We start from the raw sequence: 12381 nt of genomic DNA, 5'->3' as shown, positions 1-12381 counted from the left end.
GTCAAATTTTCCCTCTCCTTGTTCCCCCGTGCCCTATGTGCAAGTGAGACTCCGCCTCTCTCTGCCCCACCATGTTAGATGTGTTTGTGTCTCTCCCCACTTTGCCCTCCATGACCTCTACGTATATATCCCTCCCCGCAGTCGGCTGTGTGTGATTCTCCTTCCCCTATTTCCCCATATGTGCCCATCCCAGCCCCACCCCAGCGTGGGCTTGGTGCACAGGGTGGCTTCCACCCACTCAGCTGGTGTGTTAGCCCAGGGTGTGTGTCTGTTCTCTATGTATAAATCCTCACTGATTCTCTTTATGTGCGGATGGGGTTATTAGAGCGGAGCCAAAGCCTAACGGCCTGAAACGGCAAGGGCCGCTTGGAGAAAGGACTCCTGTCGGTGGCGCACTTGGCCTACAGCAGCGATTGCAATGTGTGCGGTGCGGCGGGATGGGGAGGAAGCTCTGCGGCTGAGATTGGAGGCCGGGAGCCCCGCTGGTTTAGCAGCTGTGATCTTTAATTAATCCTTTTCAGATTATTTATCACACCAGCGTGGGGGACAAGTGGGAATCCTTCCTCCCATGGCTGCTACTCGGCCAGCAGGAAGGAAAGAGATGGCTAGAGGAAGAAAACTGCAGTAGAATCCTCCCAGCGCTGGTGCTTTACACACTGGAGAAATGTACGAGCGCCCAGTTTGTGCAACCCTAGTGGTGGAGCTGAGGATAGGTTCCTGCTGCTACTGCCTGGGAACCTTAAAATCCCTTTAGGGAGGCAGTTGTCTTTTTTTCCCCCTTCAGGATCTCATTGTTGCTCAGTGGAGTTCACCCTGCCGGTGGGATTTTACGTTCTGGGGCTTTATGTGATGAAGGACGGGAGTGAGGAAGACAGTAGGGCATGGTGGGGGAGTTCAGATGCCAGTAGGTACCAGTGCCCCCCCCATAGGTTACCAGCCTTAAGAGATACTAAGTGGCTGACTCTGTGCCTTGGAGCAGGGGCGGCTAAACTTACTGACCCTCCGAGCTGCATCCAACAATCTTCAGCAGTTCAAGAGCCAGGGTGTGCCTGCCGGGGCTCGGGGCTTCAGCCCTGCGGCGGTGTGGTGGAGCTAGAGGCTTCTGCCTTGCAGGGAGGGGGATCTCAGGGCTTCAGCCCTGCGGGAGGCACCTGTTGGAGCTTGGGGCTTCAGCCCTAGAGGGGGGAGGGGTCTCTGGGTTTCAGTCCCGCAGGAGGTGCCTGTCTGGGCTTGGGGCTTCAGCCCCACTCCTGCTGAAGCCCCGAGTCCCAGCAGGCGCACCCCGTGGAGTTGAAGCCCCAAGACTGCCCTCCCTGCTGGGCAGAAGAAGCCCCTTGCCCCACCACCCCACTGCAGGACAGAAGCCCTGAGCTCCCCCCCCCGCCAGTCTGGTAGGAAGAGACACAAGCCACACATTCACGGTAAAAGAGCTGCGGTTTGGCCACCCCTGCCTTGGAGCATCCAGCTACACTAGTGTAACCCCCTTCAGCTGCACTGTTATGTGCCCAGCTGGTCCAGCACGGAAGGGATAACCTGGGCTTCCACTTCACTTGCTAACTTTCTGTTCCTGGCAATGAGTCCGTCTGGGGTACACACTCCCTGAGTCACCCCTGGGAAACAAAGGGACCTTAGTTTGTGCGCATGACAGAGATGCCTGCATAGCACGTTGGCTCCCCACGGGCTGCAAGCCAACCCATTTGTTTTAGTTTGTCCGGGTTTCACAGCCTCAGAGCTTTGATCAGAATACCCCAAATCTCCAAGCGAGTCTCAGCTGGCATTGTCAACTCCTTCCTGGATTGGGACATGGGTCCCACCTGACAACGCTAGTCAGCCTAGGCTCACCAGTCCAGGAGTGGCTGGTAAATACTTGGTCATGGAAATCCATAGTGTTTGAGCCAACCGATCCGAGTTGGTCTCTGAGCAGTATCTACATCTGTCTGCGTTTCTTCTCCTGGTGCCCGCTGGACTCTGGAACTGTAGAGGGGTGTCCAGACCAGGAAGAGGTTAGAGGTGGAGGAGAGAAGATACAGTTAAGGGAACTTATTTGAGCATCAAAAACTGCTGAGTTGGAGTTTTAGGTTAGGGGCTGGGTCTGTTTGCTTGACTCAATATTTCCCCCCGAAAAGCTCACTTTGCTGGTGCTGCTGCTGTACCCCTCCTCTGGTCAGTCAGGCTCCATCCATCCATCTTGGTAGTATATAGCTCAAGCCTGGAGCCTCTCCTGGCAGGAGATCCCCAGGAGTAGAAGTGGCTGTAATGAAATGGATGTCCTGTTTCTTTAAATCTGTAGCAGGAAGGGGCCAGGGAAGGTTCTAGGCAGAAGCTCTGCTGTGAAGCAGAAACAGACAATGTAGCTTAAGGCTCAGTAGTGTTTTCCTTACTTTGATCAAGTTCCTTGTTCAGCGTTGTCAGAAACTTATTCTCCCTGCCAGGACCCTGGACACATGACATTGGTGGGCTCTCCTGGGCATGGGCAGCTGCATCTCAGGGCCTGCTCCTCAGGAGAGCAAATGCTGCCGCAAACCCATCTGCCACATGGCACACACCCAGCACAGGAGAGTGTGGCCAGCTTGATGGAAGAGCAGTGCCCAGTGCACCTGCGGCTCTGAGGGCCTTAACTGGTTCCTGGAGAGGGGACAGGCTGCATGCTTGCTCTTGGAGAGCATTTGAGCTTTACAGGTGCTGTGCACGTCAGCTGCGCCTGCAGCATCCTCCTACCTGCTGCTGAAGTAGCTGCCTTTTGCTTCTCTGCCTCCTAAAGGAGCATCGGGGACTGTGTTTGAAACAAGGTGGGGCTCGGCCAATGTATCTTCAGCCTGGAACAAAAAGACAAGAGACTGTGTGTATAAGGCTTGGGGTGAATCTGGTGTTACAGCTGCAGCTGAGAAAGTGCTTGAGGAAAATAATAAACTTAGACACAACCAAACACACACACACACCCAATACACACCCACCAGCCCACATATAGACACATACCAGCATATACACACTCACAAACCAATGCACACCAAAAGACACACGCATGTGCCCCAGCACTGACACACATGGCCACCACAAATATTACACCTATGCACAAATGACACACCCACACTGAACGAAACACACAGTACACATCCACCAACATGAAACCATGCAGCCATATGCAAACCTGCCAAAAACACACACACTAGCTGGTGCACTGGTATACGCATCTGCCAGCACACACACACATCTCTAACTATTGTGTCACTGTTAAAAATCACCGTTTTTCAGCTCCTGCAGCAAGATAAAGTCTCCAAAGCTTGTCATGCTGCAGCATCCTCTTCATGGCTGAAGTATATGGAGTATGTATAAAATATTGAATCATTTAGAGTCTTTTAATCTATCTGTCTCTGTGTCGCGCTAGGATTTACAGTTAGTCCAGTGGTGGAGCAAATGGTTTATGTCATGGAGCCATGACCAGTGCTGCATAGCGTACGATGTGCATTTTTCCCCTCATCTTTTTCAACTTTGTGCTATTAAAAGGGCCAGTTCAACAGTGAGTATTTATTCCCAGAGCAGAGGTCACACAGGCAGCAGAAGGGCAAACTTCCCCACACCTCCCTCTACTAATGCGTGTCACCTCTGTCCTGGAAACACCCTTTCTCGGGATGTGAGGGGAATTATCTTTCCACGGCCCACTCGGTCGTTGGTCTCTCCGCTGAAACTGCCAATAAAGAGGACAACTAGTTCTCAGTGTAAGGGTCGTTTTGATGTGGCTCTTGCCACCTGGGACCCAGACAAAAACACACCAAACTCATTCCACACAGGCCACAAAGAGCCTTTCGATGGCAACAGCTTATCATGGCTCCATAGCCTCCCCTTATGGAAGGAAGGCTGGTCTCGTAGCTAAAGAACAGGACGGGACGACAGGAGTCCTGGGTTCTGTCCTTGGTTCTGCCACAGACTTGCTGTGTAACTTGTGCAGGTTGCATCACCTCGCTCTGCCTTCGTTTCCTCTGTGCCTGTACACTAAGGGGACAGCGATACTGACATACTCCGCAGCAGGTGTTGCAAGGGTTAATTCATTAGTGTGTGTATAAAGTACTCTGCGGTGGATTTATCCTTCTGATGGAAGGATAAATCATTATTAAAGTGGAAAGCAGCATTATTTTTCCTTTGTAACAATCCCTGTCTTGCCTGTCTCTTGAAGTCTGAGGAAGAAGCAGGTTTTTCCTCTTGTTTCCCTCCCCCCTCCACCCCCTGTGAATTCATCTTTGATGGTTTGGAGTTCCTGCATGGGCACAGAGAACATTTACTTTCATTATTTTTATGGCATGGTATAGGACCACTCCAGACTAAAGGAAGTGGCAGAGGGTAATAACCTGAGAGAAACTTTTAATGAAACTTAAGTCTCTTTTGTTGCAGGGGGTGGAAGCCCTGACAAGCCTGGCTATGTTTTTCAAGGCAGTGTGATAAGTCCGTTATTACCAGACCTGGATGAACCTTAAAAAGTTTGGAAGTTCAGCTAAGCAACCAAAAGTTTGCATGCCTCTTTGAAAGTAACAGTGTGACCCTTAGCTCTCGGGACTGTACTTCTTGAGCCAAATTTTGGAAGTGATGCTTAGAGTGGTGCAGTATAGACACATCAAACCCGCTTTCCCACGTGTCAGGGCATCTGAGCTGGTAAAACTCACATGCCAAGCTGTAACTGTGTAAGAAGGTGAATGTTAATGAGCGCTGGGGGAAGACTTTAGCGTATACTTTCTTCTGGCCTCTTGATATATAATTTAAACCTACTTAGGCTCCCTTGCACAGGGGAACAGTGGGAGTGAGTAGATGTAGCTGGCTCTAAGCAAGTATAAGGAAGTTTAGCTTACAACCATCTTATAGATGCCTTCTGAATTTGGCTCTCCAAGACAGCAAAATGAGTTTAAATATGAGGGGAAATGCCAAGAACCACCTGTAGGAGGTGCCAGTTTTTTCAATTTCCCCACCTCCTACTAGGAAGTGCCCACCCTTTCAATCTTTATTCAGATTGTTTTCAAAAAGAGTGAGCATTGTGCGACACGTGTTGGTGTGTGAGAAAGAAACAGGAAGGGGATTATTGCTGCTTCTCCAACCCACAGTACTTTGGTCATCAAACGATTCACCATACAAAACCCCATTACTGGCACATCCCTTTCTATGATTGGGCTGGAAACCTAGAGACAAGGTAGCTTGGTTGCATTTTCTGATTCTCTCTCCCCTCATCCTAGGACATTTGCTGTGCCTAACAGGTGACCTATAGTAGTCCCTCAACATGTGTGCCATTTGCCTTGCTGTGCAGTTCATATTCCCAGTTATTTCTAACTAATAGTGCTTTTCACCCAGTAAACTGGGAAGTAGTTAGTTTGGCTTTAAATGGCATTAGATGAAATGGCTCATCTTGCAGTTTTGTGTTTCTTGGTCATTGAAGTCCCCAAAGAAAAAGGGAAAGAAGCACAGAAATTAGAATAATGTAATACAAAGAAAATCAGTGGCTAGTGGATGAAAGCATCACAACCTACTTCGGATCAGAAAGAAGCACCCTACAATCCAAGAATCTGCAGATTCACTTCTCCTGCAAGATGTGTTTCTGTGGTGGGAGATAGGATACTTGGGAATGTTTGTTTATTTTTTATTTCCAGTGCCAGCTTTCATTGTTATTTAGTGGGATGCATCCTGTAGGGCAGGAGGGATGTTAAAGCTCTCGACTGTTTAAAAAATACCATTTTGGATATACACTGCGAGTCCCCCTTCCTTCCTATTCTTTGAAAGGCCCCGGGTGACTCGTTTGTCAAGCCCCGTTCACATGGTGACACAGGTTTTTTTCTTGAAGGATTCAAATCAAAATGTTCACCCTCTAGGTTAGGGCAATTTTGGAACATGGGAGTGTTACTTTTTCTACAACCTTTGGCAAACTGTGTAGCTTGACAGCAAAGACACAAGTTCAAAGGGTAGCATTTTTGCTGCAGAAGTATCCCTGTGTGTTAGATGGCTGTTTTTGCATAGAAAATGACCTCTCTGTCTTCAAAATTGTCCCACTTTTTTGAGGCAAAAATTTGATGAAAATAGCGAATGTCTCTATGTGAACCAAAAGGTGAAGAAATGCTTATTTATTTTGCATTTTGTTGTGAATATCTTGCATGCACCAATTTTCCTTGTAATAGTTTCTGAGCACACGGCAGACTCTTTAAGCACTGGATGGCTCAGGGGACTGGTATGAAGTGGCAGTGCTAGGTGAAAGAGTGATCTAGTGTGTTTGGGTCTTAGCCTTGACTATGGGAGACCTGGGTTTGATTCCCTGCTCTGACACAGACTTCCTGCATGAACTTGGGGTGAGTCACACATTTCAATAGAAGTTAGGAGGAGCCTAAATACCTTTGAGGATCTGAGCCTTAGTCTCTGCATTCCTCATCTTTAACAGGGGGATAATAGCACTGCCCAGCCTCACAGGGATGTTGTGTGAGGATAAATGTGTTACAGATTGTGAGGTGCTATGACGATGGCAGCTGTGTGAGGACTGTGGATAGTTTGCTAGTTCAAATCTGGTGTCGGGAGGAAACATCAGGATCTTCAGTGATCTATGTTTACATTGTCAGTCTGCTGTACAATGATACACAATCCTCACAACCCCCCAGTGAGTCAGGGAAGTATGATGATCTCCATTTTACAGATGGGAAATGGAATCACAGAGGGACTTTTCCAAGTCTATATACAGTGGCAAGTCAGTGGTAATACCGGGATTCGAAATGACAAATTAATGGCTCCCCGCCCTATTCTCAAACTTCTAGATCCTGCTGCCCTCTTGGGTTAGTCTCAGCCTAGTGCCAATGGGCAGAGGTCTACATGGCAAAAATCATCATGCCAAGCAGTGAGCACCCCCTTGTTAGGACTCAATGGGCCTGGAGACTAAACTACCCTTTCAGCACTAGAGCTGGGACCCTGAAGCTCAGGGATGGTTACAGCACCAGAGGGGAGCTGTAATAACCGCCCATTGCATAGTTACAGCACCAGAGGGGAGCTGTGTAACAACCGCCCATTGCATGGTGAGGACTAGAATGTATGTGTAGGCTGTTTCCATAACAATTGACTTTTTGCTCTCTATAAATATCCATAAAGCCCTTACATTATCCTTCTTCATATCCCTCCTCAGAACTCACCTCCCTCATGATCCCTACCGGAAGAACATTGGAGCATGTTTGTGTGCTGTGCCACGCATGTCCTTTCTCTCCCTTCATCTGTCCCCTCTCTGTCTCTTTTGTCCACCTGGGGTCTCCCATCACATGCTAAGATCGTAAGCTCTTTTGGGAAGATCAGTCTTTTTGTTACATGCATGTACAGTGCCTAGCACAACAGGGGCTCCAGCCCTTGCCTTGGGCTACCACAAAATAAATAGACGATAATAATAAAAAAATTACTGCCTCCAAGGGGATTCTGTGTATGGTAAATCATCACTGTGTTGTTTCAGCATCAGCAGACAAACACAACACACCATTGCTTGTTTTCTTCTTGTGTGTGTGTCACAAGTCAATATCTAGATTGTCCAGCCATCTAACTGCTGCATCATTAAGTGGGACCATGGTGGTGCAGTCCACCCTCCAGTCTTCACTCCTCCACTATGTGTCTGACTGTCTGTATTGCTGCCCCTCAGCCACATTGCGTAGACTGGGCAAGGCAACCTTTCTGCACTGTAGCAGCCATTCTAGTCAGCAGCCTGGTAAGCCTAGTCCAGGATCTGCATCCTAGGTTGCAAACAGGTGAGTGTAAATTAGGGCTACCAAAGTTTGCCCCCTGTCTCAGTATCCCAGAGTTGCGGCCATTCTGCAAGGGTAGAGCTGTAGGCCCTGACACGCCGCTGTCTACTCAAGATTGTCACTGGGCCGGCAGTGCTGCACGTGAATGGCCGGTGCAAATGGAGGTCTCCAAGTCACTGGTGGCAAGTCAGCAGGAACGGCAGCAGTAGGTGTTTGCTTCTGGAAGCAGGGAGATCTTCTGTGGGAAGTGTGTGTGGCTTATTTGTACCTACAGGAATGATTCTCAGCAGGTAGTTTTCTGCCACCATAGCCCTCCATTGCTAGAGTTCTCACATGGGGTCTTAACAACCCACCGTTCCCTCGAACATGCACAGATGGGATGTTATCGTGATGGGCTCATTAGATGGCTCTAGCTAGCTTCTTTTGTGTGTGCCCATTAGGGAAGTACCTTAGCGCCTCCCAAGCCAACACTAATCTCTTTTTTTCCCAGGGGGACAAGAGTCAGTAAATTGCTTGAAATAATTAAGGCTTTGTGTGTGCGTGTGTGTGTGTGGAGGGCTTATTGTGGAGAAGCTGGGTTGAAGAAATTAGTTTTGCATAGATACAGATAGATAAAAGGGAGAGGAGATTGAGAAAATCATGTCTGATTGCTGAATGACTGAGCACACACTGAGTTAAATGTGTATCTCCATTGGCCGCCGTTGCGTTATACCCATTTATGCCAGAGCTGTGTTTCACTCATTGTTTTGACTTTAAAATGCACCGCTCATTTCGGCTGATTCCTCCTTTTGTTTCTCATTTATAAAGACTCTTTCCCCGTGGGGACATTACCGAAGTGAGCGCTTGTGTTACCCCAGTGCTCCAGAATTGTTCATCGTGGATCAAAATGTAATACAGAGGTCAGCTGTTAACTTTGTAGAGACTCGGGGCAAGGAAAGAACCGATCTCTCAGGAGTTCAGAATGTGAGGTGCAGGTCAGAGAAGAAAGTCCAAGGAAACAGCCAGACTGCAGCAAAAACTACGACTGGGTCCCAAACAAAGAATGCTAAAGGCAAAGTTTGGGGAAATTCAGTTCTGTACTTCACAGCTGGCCCTTTCTCTGTAATGGGCTAAATCAGAACCCTGCTTCCAAACCTTCCAAATGTTCAGGGACCTGAACTCTGCCGCATGGATCCATCTCTAATCTGAAGTCTCTGAAACTTTGGAGTCATAAAAACTGGTCTAGGAATCTCACGGGCACAGGCTTTGCCATTGTCTTTTGGGGGCTTCTTGTTCTAATTCAGCGGAAAATATGCTGACAACAGCCTCTCTTCAGACCATTTTGGGTCTTTTGTGTTGTGGCTGGAACCCAGTAGATTATGGAGATTGGCTGACCAGATTAGCCCCATATCCAGTCTCTGACAGTGACCAGCACCAGATGCTTCACAGGAAGGTGTAAACAACCCCACAACCAGCAGATGTGGGATATTTTGCCCCCCACATTAGGTTTCCTCCTGATCTCTGATAGCTAGAGATCACCTGAAGCCCTGCCACAGGAGATTTAATATTCCTTCCAACATTTTTATTGTCATTCATAACAACTCTGGATATTTTTGATGCCCATATAAATGTTAAGTCCCTTTCTGATCTGGCTAATGTCTTAGCATCAACAACTTCATAGGGCAGTGCGTTCCACAGCCACCTGCATATTGGGTGAAAAAATATTTTCTTGTATCACTTTTGAATTTGCCTCCTTTTCATTTCATTGCATGCCCCCTTGTCTTTGCGTTACAAGATTGTGTTATGGACAATAATCAAAGTGGATTAAACAAAGGCTAAATACAGATTTTTCAGTCAGGAAGTTGCTTCACTGGGAGAGGACACCTGGAAGGTTTACCAAAGGCAGTGTCAGGCCAACCAAAACCCTGAATCGAACACATCAGGGTGTTTGCAGCGTGCGTTTGATTTGTGCTTTGTGTGCCCCTCACTTATGGAAACCAATGTGCCTATCCCTAAAGAGAAGGTGGGTCTGCCCCCTCCCCCCTCCAGTCCTGCACCACCCCAGCCATCCAAATTATAAACATGCTAATTAATTTATTGGACAGAAAGGGGGGAAAAGTGGTGGGGGGGAATGAATCAATTGACAAATTGAAATGTCATTTCCCAGTCTGCAGCTGGATCCTGCCTTGTCTCCTCTCTCTCTCTCTCTCTCTTTTTCTCTTTTGTATTTTGATTTGGTTATAAAAGCTGCAACGTAATTGAAACTGACATCGGAATCAAACAGTGTGACCTTGTCGGGTTTGTTCCAGGCCTGCGACGCAATCCACTTGGGATAAGGGAAATAAAAGGGAGGGGAAGAGTGAGTGAGTGAACGTAGAGGGTCCCCAGACGACTGAGCTGCTTGTGTGCATGCGTGCGTGCGTGCTTTTGAAGGGCTTCTACACTGTGTGTTGGTGATTTTTTCCAGAGCTGCCTGGACTGTATGTTGGTGGGCAGGGGAGCACGCACGGAGGAAAGGAGTGTGACTCTGGGCAAAGGGCTGCAGAGTGTACCTGTGCCTCTAACCTAGAAGCCAACACATGAAGCTAACGGGGAAACATGAGTGACTGAAACTGCCAGTTTAGAAGACTGGTGCCAGCCTGGGGGAGATACATTTGCAGGGTAGAAGATAAAAACCTGAAGATAAAAAGGCCTGAAAGTGACATGCTAGGGGCCCAAATCAGTCTCCCTAACCCCCAACACACCCACTCTACTACTCCAATCCTAAACTCTGCCAAAAGCCCCACACTCCTGCCCTGCAGCCCCTCTGCTATCCCAGCCCTGGGCTCCCCACACAGCTCTGCCAATGCCCCTCACTCCTGACCTGCAGCACCTGCACCTACTCAGTGCACAAAGGTACCAAACTCTGTGATGGTTTTATAACACTAAAGTATCCGTCAGAAATGTGTGAGAGTCCACAGGACTCAGTTTCTTGGTGAGACAACAGTTTACCTGAGCCCAGATCTCTGGAGAGGAAAGGCTGGTGTGTTAGTTTCTTGCCCTGTCATATCACCCTCCCTGCATACAGGCCTAAGTAGATCTTTTACAGCACATGCCTGCTTTCAAAGCATCAGGCTCTTGTTATGAGAGGCGGCTGAAGTTAGAGCTTGTGACATGTAAAACAGCAAGGAATAAATCTCCACTAACTCCATCCCATATCCCATGCTCGTGCACTCAGCCAGGCTGCTTTTACAAACTGTAGCAAAACTGGAGAAGGGGGAGGGAATGAGAGGGAGAAAGAGACTGGGAAAGGAGGGAGGCGGAGGGGAAAGAGCAAGAGCACAGAGGGGCAGCTTTCCAAGCGGCTGCAAAATTTATCATGCAGAGAAGAGCTGTGAAGTTTAGCCCCCGTCACACCATCTCCTGCCTTGCCCTGCTCCCCTGGGCGTTCTCTTTACCTCTTCAAGCTCACTGGTGTTCTTACACCGATTTGCCATGCCAGGTTTCATTGGTTCGGCAGTTTTTTGATTGCCCAGCGGTCACAGCTTGTTCTCTGCCTTTTGCTGATACAGGGACTTGACTGACGGGGGAGGAATGTGATGAGCTCCCTCGAGCCAGGCCTGGGACTGTAGGCCACTCTGGAGCTGGGACTTTGGGGGATGCAGAGGGGTGGGATCAGTGAATCCTATATAAAGTCCCTGTCCCCCTCTTCCATTCCAGCTGTGTCCTGAGTGGCACTACCTGGTACATTTGGTGGGACTTTTTCAGGTTAAAAAGAATACATATTCCTAGATGCTGACTCCGCAGGTGCTTCAGGGCTGGAGCACCCACGAAAAAAAAATAGTGGGTGCTCAGCACTCACCAGCCACCCACCGATCAGCTGTTCAATAGTGCGCAGGAGGGACTGGGCGGGGGGAGGGCTGGAGCAAGGGTGGGAAGAGACAGAGTGAGGGTGGGGCCTTGGGGAAGGTGCGGAGTGGAGGTGGGGCGAAGGGGAGGGTGGAAAAATGAAAGTCGGCGCTTGTGTACATATTAAAACCTGCACTTCCTTAATGCTGCATCTAATGCAAATGGCACAGAGCAAAAGTGAGGGGGGAGGGATAGCTCAGTGGTTTGAGCAGTGGCCTGCTAAACCCAGGGTTGTGAGTTCAATCCTTGAGGGGGCCATTTAGGGATCTGGGGCAACTATGGGGGATTGGTCCTGCTTTGAGCAGGGGGTTGGACTAGATGACCTCCTGAGGTCCCTTCCAACCCGGATATTCTATGATTCTATGACCAAATGCAGTACTCACTGGAGAACAATGCAGGGAGCTTATGATTCATGAAGAGAAGGGAGAAGAAAGACAGCAACGGTTTATTTAGGCCTGGATCCTGCACCCTTGTCCAATGGGAGCTTTGCAAGCCAGTTGTGAGGGTGCTTGGGTAAAGAATCCAGTTTAATCCACCTGCCCCTTTGCAGAGGTCACAGCATGTTCGTGAGATACTAGTAACTCCTTAGATCATAGGTTTTTCATTCTGTGGACCACTCAAAGCTGGATCTTGCACCCATTAATGTCAATAGCAAAACTGCCATTAATTTCAACTGGGGAAGGATCAGGCCTTTTGATAAATTAAAACTGAAATATTTTAAAATCAATTCACTTTTCACTTTTACGCTGTTTGGTGGTTGTTTGTGTTTCTTACAGCT

The 12381-nt window shown here is 48.5% G+C and overlaps 1 protein-coding gene and 1 long non-coding RNA gene across 4 annotated transcripts in view; both read left to right on the top strand.

The window, feature by feature from the left end:
• The window catches only part of LOC122464171, a 164180-nt gene extending 154221 nt beyond the window's left edge, over positions 1 to 9959 (top strand). The window contains exon 3 of the long non-coding RNA XR_006288097.1: positions 8544 to 9959. This is a non-coding gene — a long non-coding RNA (uncharacterized LOC122464171). The remainder of the gene's footprint in view (positions 1 to 8543) is intronic.
• Positions 1 to 12381, top strand: part of LOC102937877 (limbic system associated membrane protein) — a 1332442-nt gene that overhangs the window by 185695 nt on the left and 1134366 nt on the right. The window lies entirely within an intron of this gene.

Source organism: Chelonia mydas, chromosome 1 (genome assembly GCF_015237465.2).
Source record: "Chelonia mydas isolate rCheMyd1 chromosome 1, rCheMyd1.pri.v2, whole genome shotgun sequence".
In the NCBI taxonomy this organism is placed as follows: Eukaryota; Metazoa; Chordata; order Testudines; family Cheloniidae; genus Chelonia; species Chelonia mydas.
Note: the sequence above shows the minus strand (reverse complement) of the source record. Positions and strands in the feature narration are given on the sequence as shown.